Raw genomic sequence first — 11,740 nt, 5'->3', positions numbered from 1 at the left:
TTTTAGTTATTTTGATTATTATATTTAGTTCGTTTTGTTTAAATTTTTGGATGAGATTTTAAATATATATAAAAAAAGGTCTTTGGATTCCTATATTTAACATCATTTTCTTGAAACTTTACTAATGACTAGTCATAAAATAGAGGTTACCTTTCAATAGGACGAAGTCATTTGCATCATACTTATTATTTACTAAGTTTACATGTCTTGTTTGAAATTTGCATGGTGATGGTCATCTCGTCTCTTATCCAATTGAACCTATGAGTAAAACTAATGAAAGTTTTATTAGCTGAACCTATGGATAAAATTAATGAAAGTTTCATTAGCTTCACGTAATGTTTATGTTTTCTGCAGGTTCATTACTTTCAAAATGTTATCAATCGTATCTCACCTAATACGACAATATTTCTTGTGTATGTTGTCCCTGTCTTTTGATGTGATTGTTCTGTCATAAACCAATACTTTCGTCGTGACCATTCTTAGAAGTGCTATATAGTTGGTCATGCGAGAACACATTATGGTAGATACAATCCAACATTTGGAATTGTTTGACCTTGCATTTATATTTGAAAAAATAGATGTTGCATTGAAAATTATAGTAGAAGGAGGTGTTGATATATGCGGTGAACTTTGAGTTGAAAGATGAACTTTCATGGATGTACACTATTTACAAAGGTGACAACATTCGACCATAATTGGTCTTGTTGCAATTGTTTTTGCAGCTATCGACTATGAATAATATTTAGGTAGTACCAATTATTTTAGAATAAGTAGAGGGTAGAACAAGTTATCACTCGAATAGACATTTACTTTACAACTCAATTAAGCTTGTCATGTTACGAATCTTTACTTATTTGCTCTGGACTACTTTATATTACTTAGCATGTAAATGAGTTAGCCTACCATTTGGTAATGTGTTGATTTTAGACTCAGTACGCGTCATTGTATAAAATTATATCACTCGTAGTTGTCTCAAAGTTGTATTCTTAGATATCTTCTCCATATTAGGTAAGTAATTATAAGTTTGTACGTAGAACTAATTTGTTTGGTTTCTACTTCTTCTTCCAAGTGCAGGATAACCCCAAGGGGTTGTGGGTTTTTTTCTACCGATTGGGGCTCTCCCTTCACCATCCCCATGATACGATTCTCATTTTGTATCGTGATTAATTGGATCGTTTCTTTATGGATTCCTATCCCAAACTCTTCGAGATGTGTTTTCGAGTATTCCTTGATCATTTCGTCCAAGAAGAGGAGTTCCTCTAATTCTCTGATTTTTTCTAGAAGACTCTTTTCTTGAATATTATTCAAGACAATTTGAGATTGCCCAGTATTCCACCAATTAGTAACCCAAGATTCCAGACATTTATTAACTGAGAAAGAAATCCACCAAGGCAAAAATACTATAGATGCAAGATAGAAAAGAGGAGTGGATGCTTTCTTTTATCATCAATCCAATCCCCGTTTTTTCTTTTTCTTAAAAATGAATAGATCTCTTTACTTGTATGACTTAGATGTCTCGTATTTTCTCGAAGTATGTAGTAGCTTAGTTTTATTTAAACGTGCTTAACTTGTTCTTTATTGGCTAACATCCCCGTGAAAGTTGTGTATGATCAAGGTTGTCTGATATTTTTGTAGATTGAGACTCTAACGTCACATAAGCCTTGAATCAATTGATCATCTTTCAAGAATTGTCATTTACTGCAAAAAAAAAACTCCCCCTAGAGTGACAGTCATATGGTCCATGCTAGAATTTCAGTTACAAGAACATTGTAATTAAATATATCACCATATATCTCTATAAACGATGAAAAATTCATACTTTCAACTTACAGTTCATTTGTAACAATAATTTTTTGTCTTTTAGTATCGCCTTTTTCAATGACGGGATTCACCATGATCAACACGCAAATCAAGTCTGAATAGATGTCATGTAAATTAGTGAAAGGTCTTATGTATTTGAGAATGTAAATAGTCAATTATTCATTTGGAGATTTACCAAATATGGTGTCATTTTGCAATTTCTCTAGGAGTTTCAAAGATACAAAGCCATCAATGAATTTGTGAGGTGTAATGTCATGGTCATTGTGTGGTCTGTAAAAGACAATTCAACTTCTTTGGACACCAAAGAGTAGTTGAGGTTGACCCGATCTAATTGACCATTAGCAATGTAATAACTCTTATTTGGCTTCAACAAGTCTTTCCATGTTTGGATATACTTGTTAAAGTGAGTGTTGGTTGAATCTTTGTCCCGTAGTATTCATTTATCCAATGGGTGATGTCATTAGTAATGTAAATATGAACAATAAGTAAGCATGTTAATGATATTACGTCTTCGTCAATTAATATTATCATCTTCATGCATTGAATTCTTGTTTGATATTACATAACCCCTTTGAATAACTATAATTCTCATCATTCAATCAACAGATTGTTTTGGTATCTTGTTAACCGACACACTTTATTTTGATAGTTTAGTTTCAGTCGTCATGTGTGCTGAATCTGGATGCTTAGAAGAATAGAGGGGAAAGTGATTATCAATGTTAATTCCAGGTGTATTTTGTATTAGTACAAGTCATAAGAAAACAGAAAGCACACGATACAAACTATTTTGTAACGCCAAGAACCTAGTGCTATTAGCCATTTTTCAAATTTAATGGAAAATACAAAATAATTTACAGTAGAAATGGATTGAGTGTTACCTATGTTGAGAATGTCATATGTTGTAACCGACGAGAAGTGGAAAACTAAGGATATTTGCACGATATGTAGGGGATAAAATGAGATGGAAATGGTTGTGGCATCCAGAACTCCTTGGGACAAATTACAGTCCATGTACATATTATTTTTCCAGCAACAGTTTCAGGTAGGGTTTGTTCCAAAAGGATCATGTAACCATCTATTTCTTTTTTTTTTGGTTGTAAAAGTGAATAATTTAAATGGACTATGTATCAGTTTTAAATGCAAACTAAGTTAAACAGAGATGGATTGTAAGGTGTAATATTTCAATCAGTTGGATATTAAATCACAGAGTATCAAAACTTTGATGAGGTGTGTTTCTTTAGAGGCAGTAATGTAAGTGTGTATATAGAGGTAAATTGTATATAAAGTTGAGCTGGTAGAAAACCTTGATCACAATAAAGCAAAATCACTTGTCTTTAGGTCACTAATTAGTATTCTTTGATTTTTCACTAAGCCATCATATTTTTTTATTTAATCTCAACAACTTCTGTTATTTTGAAGTTGATATTAAGTTTTGATGATTTAACAAATTTCAAGATCTAACATGGGACCAGATCCATGAAAGACTCAGTCTTCTGGATTGAGACTGGTGACAGGGGAAATGAATGAATAAACTCAGTGTGAGGAATGTTTTTTTATTGTTATCAAAAAAGGGGAAAATATTGTATTCTAGGTGTTTTGATGATCCTCACAAATGCAGGAACCCGGTCCCTGGCAGAGTGCTCTCGTCTAGGTTCAAAATGGTGTACAGTTGTAAAGCTGTCTTGTCAGGTTGGTTGGTGAAAAGTGCAGCGTACTTCACCAATAGGAAGGGCGGATGAGGTTGTTTGTTTCAGTGGACAAAACTCTTATGGTGATTGATATATACAACAATAAATAAACAACATTATTCATTCAAAAAGAGATAGAGAGAGCTAGGAATTCTTTTCAAGAACTCACGCATCAAAGAACACACTACAAGAGACCTGGTTCCGGAAAGACTACGTACATGAAAAAGATGAAAAAGCAGCTGTCAAAAAGCTGCCAACTCTGATGTGGTTGGTGCACGTCTTTTTAAAGAAGCAGGCTCTTAGCCAATGGTGTTGTCCCAAGGGGTTTGTGTCCATTTTGATATAGTCTCTTCTCACAAGACACACACTTAAGATTTCAAACAAAGTTTTGAACTTCTGAAAATTCATAAGCTCAAAAAGAAGAAGCCATCTGAAGAACACTGATCATACTCAACAAGGGACCCGATGGAGTGCTGAAGCGTCTTTGTTGTATTTTGAGCTTTATGTCTTATGTGCTTATACTGTAAATCTACTCCGATGTTATAAAGGATAGTAGATCGGTTGCTTGTCTAAGTCTTTAGTTTGAGTCGCATTAGCTAGAGTTAGTTAGTCGAATCATCTATGTTCTAGTCAAGCCTTTTTACATCATTGTTTTGATGTTCTATTGGGTAGAGTTTCCTAGGAGTGTCAACTAGAGTTAGTTGATGTTTGGGTGCAGCAAAGTTGCTCCTTGTTTAGCTCTCATTGTTGAGATGGGAGTTGGTGGCTAGAGTTAGCCTTGTTGGGTTCTTAAAGTCTAGATCAACTAGAGTTATTTGGTTTAGTGGGCAATATAATTATTGCTTAGTTTTCCTTTGTAGTAGAGTTGCTACAGTAAGGGGGAAGGGATTAAAGACTTTGAATTCCTAGGTTGCAAGAGTTTGTAGTCTGAAACTTTGCTCCATTTGAATGAAATGAAGCTTGGATTGAAATTCTGTGAGTACAGGTCGTGGTTTTCACCGCCCTTGAGCAAGGGGGTTTTCACGTAAAATCATTGTGCCTGATCTACTTTGAGCTATTTATTTTCTGCACTATTATTTAGTGTAGGGACCTGGTTTTGTGATCTCTGGTGATCGGATACATTCTAACAATTGGTATCACAACCTGAGTTCTCTATATGGTTAACACCAAGAGGGAGATTCCTGCGAAGAATAGTGACTCCACTGAACTTGCAAAAAGGTCAGTCTCCTACAAGGCCACCTCTTTTTGATGGTCAGTTGTATAGATGGTGGAATATTCGAATGAGTGACTATCTCATGACTGAGGATATTCATGCATGGCATGTTATTTGTGAAGGTCCTTATGTGCCAACTATGGAAGTAAAGATTGATATGTCACAAGAGTCGTTCCCAAAATTTGATAGCAATATAATGACTCAGACAAAATAAAAGTTGAGAAAAATCACAAAGACAAGAAGCTATCGATGTGTGGCATTGTAGCAAATGAATATGATCTAATTTCGTCTTGCGAATCAGCCAAGGAAACCCGAGATCGGTTGAGAACAATGTACGAGGGTACTGAGGAAACAAAGAAATCTAAGTTAGATCTCTTCACTACTCAGTTTGAAAGTTTCACCATAAAAGAAGGTGAATCTATTCATGAAATGCGTACTAGATTCTCCACCATTACAAATGAGCTTATGTTCCTGGAAGAACTTGTCCTTGCGTGCAAGCAAGTCTCTAAGATACTGGAAATTCTTCCCAGATCTTGGATAAATGAATTTGTGATTGATGATGAGACAAGGGACCCTGAAGTAGTGACACTTGATGCACTACTTGAATATCTTCAAGTTCATGAGATGCATAGAAGAAAGAATGGCCTCATTTTGAGAGACAAGGACAAAAGAAGGGACCACGTCGCTGGCAAGTCAAACAGAAGAGAAACTATTGATTATGCGGTGAAGAAAGATCTCAATGTCTGGGAAAATACCTCAAGCGATTTAGATGATTTTGAACACATTGATGATGCTTTCATGGCAAAGTTAGATGATGAAGATGCTAATGAAGTTGTAACCCTATCATATTTCAAGCAAAACTTGAATACCTTTTCCATTAGTAAATTGAGAAAGCTAGCTGTTGTACTAATTGATTTGATCAGTGAGCTAACGACTCAGAATGATCTCGTGAACAATAGCCCAGCCATCTCTCAAGATGGAAAAATTTCTCTAGTTACCCAAATATTTGATATTGAAAAACAAATGGTTGTTCTAGAAGTTGAAAATCTAGAACTGAAGGAAAAGATAAATAAGGTGACTACTATGGTTTCTAAAGGAAAAAACGAGGCCAATAGCTTGCAGCTGGAGCTTGAAAATAAGCTGCACACTGCTGAAATGAAGATGAAATTGACTCTAGAATGAAATCTTGTTTTGGAGAGGGACCTAGTTTATGTAAAAGAGGAACCAAACATATCCCTCAAATGGAACACTTCTTCTATGATTCTTACAAATTTAACAAGTCAGGGTAACAACAGTAGAAGAGGGATGGGTTGTGGAAAGATAGATCTCCCATACTATCCTCACAACAAATATGTTTCTGTTGCTGATAATTTGCTATGTGTGTATTGTGGTCGAAATGAACATCTTAAGAAAGATTGTCCTGTCTGGAAAAAACATGAAGGAAGTTGTTCAAACTACTCCAAATAGAGGAACATACAGAAGAAGGGACTTGGTCTTGCTTTTGGTCCTGAGTTGAAGAAAACCAGTCTGCCTTACTGGACAAACGATTTTCTTATCACTCCGTTATCTGCTTACTGGGAACTCATCTCAAATGGTTCCCAAGGCTAACAAGTGATTTGTTGTGCAAGTAAGAGGAGGTAACATCAGTCAATGTTGGTTCATGAATAGTGGATGCTTAAAGCACATGAATGGATAAACTAAAAACTTCCTCTATCTCAAGGCACTTCAAGGTGGCTGTGTCTTTTTTGGCAATGGCAAGAATGTGTACATTCTTGGTGTAGGCAGGACTTGAAAGTCCGTGGAACACTTTATTGAAGTTGTGTACTATATCAATGGTTGAAGTACAATCTTTATTTGTGATGAATGAAATAGAGTTAATTTCTTATCAGATAAATGTGTGGTCACAACTTGATCTCTCAGATGGTGATTTTGACATAAAAGAGATGCAAGAACATGTTTATTGTTGCTCTAAGCACTGTTCGTAGTAACATTCTCACTTTCCTTAGTGCTCAAGGTGAGAATACTGATCTATGACATATGAGACTTGGTCATGCGAGTGCTTCTCCACCGAACAAACTTGTGTAAAGGGACCTGGTTCATAGTCTTCCAGAGATAAAATTTGCAAATGAAAAAGTTTGTGATACTTGTGCTAAGGGGAAGCAAACCAGATCATCATTCAAATAGAAAAAGCAAGTGAATATAATTAGACCTCTTGAGCTGCTCCATATGTATCTGTGTGGTCTAGTGAAGATTTAGAGCATAGAAGGAAGGAAGTATATTTTTGAGATCGGGGATGACTTCTCAAGGTTCACTTGGACTATGTTTCTATTTTACCAACATGTGTTTGATCAGGTAAATCCTCAACAAAACTCCTTATGTACTGCTCAACAATAGAAAGCCTAAATTGAGTTATCTAAAGGCTTTTGGTTGTAAATGATTTGTTCTAAACAATGGGAGGGATGATATTGGGAAGTTTGATCCCAATAATGATGAAAGAGTATTTTTGAGATATTCTTCCTCCAGCAAGGCTCATCTGGTGTAAAAAAAATAAAATAAAAAATTGTGTGCATTGAAAAAGGTGTTCATGTGATTTTTGATGAGTCTAGAAGAATTAAGAAGTTGAAAAACAAAAAAGATTCAGAGATGGAAGAAGCAGATTTAGAGAAATGGTCTTAACAGTGATCTTGTTGAAGAATATCCTCTTCACGAATCCAGCAATCCCAAAGAAACTAATACAAATGATGAACCTGATGAGGGACTTGGTCTAGTAGATTGCTTAACAAAGGTGATGCAATTCAAACTAATAATGCATATTTTGAAGGTGAGAATGAAGAAGCTGATCAAACTAAGTTTGAAAGAAGCTAAGTATGACACTTGGTTCCCTAACCAGCTGACAGGTTGTCCAAGTTCCTCTTTAACAATGGTTCAAAAGACATCAGGCAAACTTCTAAAGGTACCTTCGTTTGTCAAGAAAAGTACAACAAGTTGCTGAAGAAGTTCCACATTATGGGCTCTAAGACAATTGATACTCCTATGGGGACCAACTCGAAGCTGGATGCTTATAGACTTGGTCCATATGTTAATGATACAATGTATAGAGGAATAATTGAATTCTTGCTATTTCTCATTGCTAGTAGATCAGACATTGTGTTCAGTGTTGGAGTGTGTACAAGATACAAAGCTTGTCCCAAGGAATCCCACTTGAACGTTGTTAACAGAATCTTGAGACATTTGAAGAAAACAGGGACCTAGTTCTACTTTATCCATTAGGAGATTATTTTGGAAGAATATGGTGATGCTGCTTCGGTTGCTCTTTCAACAACTGAGAGAGAGTATGTAGCAGATGCAACTTGGTGTGCTCAACTCATATGGATCAAACAACAGCCTGAATCTCTTAGAGAAACTGGCCGAGATAAACAAATTGAAGATTAGGGATGCTGAAACTTGATTAAATAGATCTTGCCTGAAGCAATCAACCCTCTCATGAATATGCAAAGGGAGCAGGTATCCTTGTTTTTCAGTTATGTATGTTTTAGAATATTCATTCGTATACCTTTTGTAGGTATACACACATGGAGAAAGTGCTGAAGGAAAAGGGAGGTCGGGATAGATCTAGGCAATTACAATCAAACTACAGAGAGGGACCCGGTCCGTGCACTATTAACATTGCATTTTGAATTTTACATGAGAACCGTTTCAATTGCCACGTATCGGTCATCCACGTATCTAACCATTTTACCATCTTTTGAATACCAAATGACACTTTTATTCACCTGATACACCCTTTCACTTCGATTTCTTTCAATCTCCTTAGAGAATTCAAAACCCCTTCCAAAATCAGAAAATTTTAAAACCCTCTTTTCTCCTTTCTCAAAAACACTTCAAAATGTCTAAACTCTTTGTTCCTACTGGGGAATTTCCCGAGGGACCAGGTTCAGCAAGCAAAAAAAGAAGGTGGAAAAGATGATGTCCAAAACGGAAAAGGCTGATATCCTGAGAACTCAAAGTATTTATCATCCAAATAAGAAAAGGCTGATATCCTGAGAACTCAAAGTATTGCGAATGGGAGGGTGTCTGACCTTGAAATGAAAAACCAAATTAGGCATGAGGAGTCTGTTTGATGATGTAGAGATTCAGGGAGGGACCCATTTGTTTGAAGGTCACTTACATGTGTGGTAAGAGTCAGAAGTGAGTGATTTCTATTACATCATGGTTGTTACTTATGGGAGTCTAAATACTTAGGTAGGTAACTATCCCTTCCATCTGAATGAGGAAATTTTGGGAGACATTCTGAATATGTCTAGGGAAGGGACCAGGTTGATTGTTGGAGGATCTGTCTTACTCTAGTTTACTCAAGAAATCAGCAAACTCCAAAATCTCAGTGGTACAAGTATTCCTAAGAAGCATCTTAAAAGGGAATATCAATTGTTCTTTGAGTTTGTTAATAAGGTGTTGTTTCCTAGATAAAAAAATGAAACGGTTCCTCGGCTACTAATCTGTTCATCTTGGAGGCCTTGTGTAATTTTGAGTTTACCAATCTTCTTTTCAATATGCGAGAATACATGCATAAGATCATATCTGCTAAGGATGGTAAATATGGCATGAGATATTGGTACCTTTTGACTTGGAATGTGAATGTGTTGAAGGGAAGATAAGTAACAAAAGTAATATGTCTATGTTGTTGGTGGAACATGAGAAACTCAAGCTTGATTTGAAGCTATGACAGTTGCTCTTGCTAATAGGGATACTAAAATAGTTAGTTTGAAGGCTCAACTTCTGAAAACATAATCATAGGGACCAGGTTGAGAAGAACTGGCAGCCCTGAAGGTTCAACATAAATCCCAGGCAGAAAAGAATGTGAACTTCAAGAGAGGCTTCTAAGAAACCATGCTGAGGCAAATCCTCTCCTAATCTTACTCTTTCAATCCCTTGTTTGTAAGCCCCTCTCTCTTCCTAAATTCCTGTGTCAGTCCTCGTTCCTCCTTTTCTATTGAAGCTCTATGGGTATTGTCCTGATTCGCATTCGTAATAATATTTGAAATGCTTTGATTGATAATCCTTTATTTATGAATGTAAAGGGCCTTTTTTCTACTAACTTGTCTCATTACTTTATGCATTTTTACTCATGCTCAGTGTTGCCCAAGTGACTATGAATTTGCTTGAATTGCATTTCTGTCAATTTGGTTTTCTTCTTTAACCTTTTTTTTATGATGTCAAAAGGGGGAAAATTGTTAAGGTATGAGATAAATGTTAGCTACTTGAAGAGGACATGGTCATGCCGATAGGGGGAATCAATGCTAGTTACTTGAAGAGGACATGGTCAGGCTGATAGGAGAAACTGGGGAAGGGGGGAAGAAGTTGAACAAGTTTGTTATCATCAAAAAGGGGGAAAATTCTATTTCATTGTTGATGTGAAGTTTTGATGATTTAATAAACTTCGGGAATGATGAAACAATGAGACTAATGCCAGTTACCTGAAGAGTCATGCTAATAGGGGGAACTGGTGAAAGGGGGAAGAAGTTGAATAAGTTTGTCATCATAAAAAAGGGGGAAAATGTTATTTTGAAGCAGATATTAAATTTTGATGATTTAAAAAACTTCAGGATCTAACATTAGACAAGATCAATGAAAGACTAAGTCTTCTAGTATTGGGACTGGTGACAGGGGAAATGAATGAATAAACTCAGTGTGAGGTATGTCTATTTGTCGTCATAAAAAGGGGGAAAATGTTGTATTCTAGGTATTGTGATGATTCTCACAAATGCAGGGATCCGATTCCTACCAGAGTGCTCTCGTCCAGGTTCAAAATGGTGTACAACTGTAAAGCTGTCTTGTCCGGTTGGTTGGTGAAAAGTGCTCATACTTCACCAATAGGAAGGGCGGACGAGGTTGTTTGTTTTAGTGGTCAAAACTATTGTTGGTGATTGATATATACAACAATAAACAAACAACATTACTCATTCAAAAAGAGAGAGAATTAGCAAGTCTTTTCAATAACTCATGCATCAAAGAACACACTGCAAATGACCTGGTCCCGAAAAGAATGCTACATGAAAAAAGATGAAAAGACAGCTGTCGAAAAGCTGCCAACTCTGATGTGGTTGGTGCACGTCTTTTTAGAGAAGTAGGCTATCAACTAATGGTGTCGTCCCAAGGGGTTTGTGTCCATTTTGATATAGTCTCTTCTCACAAGACACAAACTCAAGATCTGGCAAACAAAGTTTTGAATTTATGAAAATTCATAAGCTTAAAAATAAGAAGCCATATAAAGAACACTGCTCATACTCAACAAGGGACCCGATGGAGTGTTGAAGCATATTTGTTGTATTTTGAGCTTTGTGTCTTATGTGCTAATAATGTAAATCTACTTCTTAGTTATAAAGGATAGTAGATCGGTTGCTTGTCTAAGTCTTTAGTTTGAGTCGTATTAACTAGAGTTAGTTAGTAGAATCATTTATATTTTAGTCAAGCCTTTTTACATCATTGTTTTGATGTTCTCTTGGGTAGACTTGCTTAGGAGTGTCAACTAGAGTTAGTTGATGTTTGGGTGCAGCAGGGTTGCTGCTTGTTTAGCTCTCATTGTTGATATCGGAGTTGGTGGCTAGAGTTAGCCTTGTTTGGTTCTTAAAGTCTAGATCAACTAGAGTTAGTTGGTTTAGTAGGAAATAAAGTTATTGCTTAGTTTTCCTTTGTAGTAGAGTTGCTACAGTAAGGGGGAAGGGATTAAAGAGTTTCAATTCCTAGGTTTCAACAGTTTGCAATCTTAAACTTTGCTCCAATTGAACGAAATGGAGTTTGGGTTGAAATCCTATGAGTACAAGTCGTGGTTTTCACCGCCTATGAGCAAGGGGGTTTCCACGTAAAATCTTTGTGCTTGATCTACTTTGAGATATTTATTTTCTGCACTATTATTCTATGTTGGACCTAGTCCTATGATCACTGGTGGATGCATACATTCTAACAACTTCTTTCTGTTTCATGTGCATCTAACCTTTATTCAACCCTATCTCTTCGAAGT

The 11,740-nt window shown here is 36.1% G+C and overlaps 2 protein-coding genes across 3 annotated transcripts in view; one reads left to right on the top strand and one right to left on the bottom strand.

Moving 5' to 3' along the window:
- The window catches only part of LOC125854930 (uncharacterized), a 632,422-nt gene that overhangs the window by 259,880 nt on the left and 360,802 nt on the right, over window positions 1-11,740 (top strand). The window lies entirely within an intron of this gene.
- LOC125854934 (OVARIAN TUMOR DOMAIN-containing deubiquitinating enzyme 1) overlaps window positions 1-11,740 on the bottom strand; it is a 1,192,864-nt gene that overhangs the window by 939,686 nt on the left and 241,438 nt on the right. The gene's annotated exons all lie outside the window — the stretch shown is intronic.

The sequence above is a fragment of the Solanum stenotomum genome, chromosome 2, assembly GCF_019186545.1.
Source record: "Solanum stenotomum isolate F172 chromosome 2, ASM1918654v1, whole genome shotgun sequence".
Taxonomy (NCBI): Eukaryota; Viridiplantae; Streptophyta; class Magnoliopsida; order Solanales; family Solanaceae; genus Solanum; species Solanum stenotomum.
The sequence above is the reverse complement of the archived record's forward strand: the minus strand, read 5'-3'. Positions and strand labels throughout refer to the sequence as shown.